Source organism: Triticum dicoccoides, chromosome 5A, assembly GCF_002162155.2.
Source record: "Triticum dicoccoides isolate Atlit2015 ecotype Zavitan chromosome 5A, WEW_v2.0, whole genome shotgun sequence".
In the NCBI taxonomy this organism is placed as follows: domain Eukaryota; kingdom Viridiplantae; phylum Streptophyta; class Magnoliopsida; order Poales; family Poaceae; genus Triticum; species Triticum dicoccoides.
This window is the reverse complement of record NC_041388.1, coordinates 559,410,909-559,415,048: the sequence shown is the minus strand read 5'-3', so window position 1 is coordinate 559,415,048 and position 4,140 is coordinate 559,410,909. Positions and strand designations below refer to the sequence as shown.

General features: G+C 40.7%; 1 pseudogene; it reads right to left on the bottom strand.

Annotated features, from left to right (window-relative positions):
• Window positions 1-714: 714 nt before the first annotated feature.
• LOC119299984 lies at window positions 715-3,704 on the bottom strand (annotated as a pseudogene).
• Window positions 3,705-4,140: the final 436 nt, after the last annotated feature.

Sequence of the window (4,140 nt, the reverse complement as noted above, 5' to 3'; positions counted from 1 at the left end):
CATATGGCTCAGGCAACGGCCACCTGTGATGAATAAAAAAAGTATACAAATCAGTGAAAAGATTTAAAAAATAACCAATGTATACTAGATAGTATAAACAAATGTAAGAAAGAATACTTGTTTACACCACCCTCTGCAATAGTATCAGCATCTCCATGGGACCAACATGGACCAGGCAACAGGCATCTGTTGTTGAGTAACCATTTCAGAAACCATAAAAGTTACTGAATACACATTTATCTGAAACAATGTATGGTACGGTATGGTATCATGATGAGTAAGAAAGAATACCTCTTTTCGGCACCCTCCACAATAGTATCACCTGCTCTAGTCCTACAGGTACACCCAAAAATATTTTTACTATGAGAAAATGAGATAGTTTAACCAATGCACAGAAAATAGACAAGGCAAGAGGAGAGTGGGGGGAGATGGTGAAGATAAGAACTGTATGATAATGACAAAGAAATACCCGATGAATTAAGTTATTTCTGAATCATGCACTATTACATCACTTCATCAGTACTAAGTAGCACACTTTCTCACATTCGTACACACAAAAGTGCATAACGCATACACATTAATTGTCATATCAAGCCAAGCAAAATTAGGAAACTAGAGAAGATTGTGCAGAGATCCTAATGGACGGGACAACTTCCCTAAAACCTATACATATTAGACCATGAAAAAGTCAGGTGTAAACAAGAAGACATACCATCAATTATTTAAGTTCAACAATAGGCGGTGAATAACATCCCTCGACAGGAACGGAGTTTCTTCCTCATGGTAAAAGTTCATACCAAGAAAATTCCCACCGGTGTCAATAAGAGGGCCCCCAATCCCAGCCTAGCAAAACAAAAGCAACATCATATACAAGGCTTATGTTACAATTCCATTGCTATAAAAAAATTCCATGTTGAAGGTACTGGATAAGTCCACACGAAATACCTTGGTGATTTTACAGGTGGAGACACAAAGTTCTATGCAATCGAGTTTGCTTCGTTTGCCAATCAACATCTTCCCCTTTGCAGCCATTATATTGTGATGAGTAAAAGACGACCCACAGCTATTACCTTGTTACATGAGGTAACTTGATGCCGGATGATTTTTATTTCAAGAGGACCCCAGTACCCCATGATGTCAACAAGAGCAATGTTGTAATGTAAATTATAGCGGCTCAATATCCCTACAACTCGAAATTCGTTTGGAAGGCAAACTTCAATCTGCAATAATAAGGTCATGTTAACCAATATCCTAAATGGGAAGGCAAAAGAATAGAAAAGCAATTAGCAGTAACAACCCTCAGGTTATCATTAATCATGTGTGCATCACCAGAAACTCTAACCAAACTTGCTGAAGTCAGAATTGTTGCAGAGCATGCATTGCACTTTATAAATACACCAGTGCAAGCAAAGAATTTTGCAACTCCTACATAGATAATCATTCAGTTATTAATCATCACCCACTTATTAAAACATGGAAAAGTAATGACTACAACAGAACCATCACCATTGAATGAAGCAAGTGAGACAACACTTGGAGACATTTTTGAAGCAATGCCTTTGGGTAGTTTACTCCAGATATTGTCGACGAATGTTGTTTCAAGAAAATGAATCTTACGATTGCCTAGCACGATACACAAGTTAAAAGTGCTTGATAAAGTATTAAAAGTGTGGATGTGAAACATAAGGAACTACTCAGCAACACAGGTACAGTGTATGCTAGTTGCAAGGTTGTAGGACCCCTTACAAGGTCCACGAAGTTAGCAGACGGTATCCCCATAATCACCCAGTTAAATCGTTTATAAATTCAAATTGACAATCTCCAAGTTAGGTTGTTTATCAATTATTAAAACTGGGAGATATCTTTCAGCTTGGCCATGTAACCAATTAGAGCTGAAACCTTTGATTGTTTATTTGTTGGATTGTTGGGCTTCTATACAAGGAGGACCCACTACGAGGAACTATCTAAGCAAGAGGAAATGATTCTGACTTCCTATGTCGTCAGAAAGGCACAGCCATGCCTCTTGGGTCCAGGGGCTGCATTATGCTGGACTTACGGTCAATATCCTATGAAATAATTTTGCTCACCTCCTGGAATGCTGCAAAATAGTTGTCTCATCTCACTTTCGATTCCCGCTTCTTCAGCATCATCAATCTCTTCCTTAGCTCTAACACTGCAGCATGATGTAGAGAGCTCACCATGATAAATCCACAAAGACAAGATACCGAAGACCATACACAAAATAAGCTATTAAACAAGGGAAATACAGAACAAGGGAGCAAGATCATTACAGAAATTTCACAGCAGAGAAATTTAATAAAATCTTAAACAATTTCCCCATGGCCATGGGTCTTCTTAAATGTAAGTTCAAATATAGCAGCAATATATATTAGTGCCAGCATTGAAATAAAGACCTTAATTTAGTATAATGCAGAGTTAAATTATTAAGAAAAAACACACTAGTAAAAAAAACTAGTATGCCAGTTTTTTTGGGAATGTAAACTCATCAACCTCAGAAGCTGCTGTTAGGCTTTCACAAAATTATACACGTTACACACAAACTCAATTAAAAAAATGAGGGAGACGCATGGGTGGGCCAAACAGAGAAGGGCAGTTCATGAATATTGAAAGTGTACATACCAGACCATCCGGTGATACCGCAAGAATTGAAGAATTTGCTCCCTTCGCACGTAGGGGGTCTTTTTCATTCTGGTACGAGAGCAGTTCATCCCAACAAAGTTACCATCAAAATCAACAAGGGGGCCTCCAATCCCAGCCTAGCACAAAAGTGGCAATGAAGTTACACAAGGAAACTGCTATCCACAATGCCTGAAACAAAGGATATACCATCAGACAGTTATTTGTTTCAACTGTACAAAAGGAGCTCACCTTGTCGATCCGGCATGTGCTCAACATTGTCTCACTGGTTAGAGCGCTTAGAGAGGCAAGATCTACTCCGCTTGTGGCCCTCAAAAATCCTGAACTGAAATCGCGCCATACAGCTGCTACCTTCCTATAAGGCTCAAACTGTATGTCACGATCAAGGCTTACAGGCGCGGCATCAAAACCAGACAAGTCCTTGACGTTGACGATGAAAAAATCAGCATATCTCCCAGGATGCTCTATCCAGCCAGTGACAATCTGATCATTCGGAAGGCGCACTTGAATCTGAGACAAGCGCAAGGCGAATCAATGGTTACAGGGGCAGCATATTAGCATAATAATCCAGGAAAGTAGAGAAAAAGTTGCCATTAAATTTTCAGTGATCTCCCTTGTAGGCCACGTAAGTGGAATCAAACGTCTTGATGTCAGGAAACTTGTAGCATCAGGACGTGAGGTTTCGATGCATATGCCTGTGTATTCCCCTAACTTTGTATCACCTACAGAGAGAAAATAAAACTCGCAAACTGAATAGCCGATGATTATAAAAACAGGTAATGTGAGGAAGCACTAACAGTATAATCACGAACCATGGAATGAGGCGAGCAACACAAGACTCCTACGCAATCTTGAAACCACTTGCTCACTGAGTCCACCCAAGGCGCCTGGGCTAGATTGGCTCGAGCGATCCAAAGCTAGTTGATTGAAAATAAAATCAATTTTATTATTATGAATTTGTACTTGTAGTGAAAAGGGAAACAGGCATGCATGCATGGACTCACTTGCCCTAGTTGCTCTTTTGTGAGGGCGTTGTTGCCCTTCATCGCGTCTCATCAGCCGGCGCTTGGTTTTCGTCTCGGTCTTTTCAAGCCAGCCTGAACAGAAGGAACAAAATTAAACTAACACTGGTCGATCTGATCACACAGCTAGTAGATTGATATGGCTGCCAAAACCGATGGAGGGATTGGACTATCCATATGGTTGCCAAAACAGATGGAGTAAAATAGATCGACAAAAATAAAACGGCACCGGAATCGCTGTGGGCAACTGGGTGGGTTGAAGAATCCATACACCGGAGATACCTTGGAAACAAACTCAACAGCCGCAGCTGGATTCGTCGACGGAAGGACCCCCTGCTCCAACCTTTTTTCTTTTTTCCTTTTGAGCCGACCTCTGCTCCAACTTTTAGTCCAGCCAAGAGACGGATCGAGAGCTCTCGCCAAAGCCGCGTTTTATCTGGGCCGGCCCACTAGCTTCCGG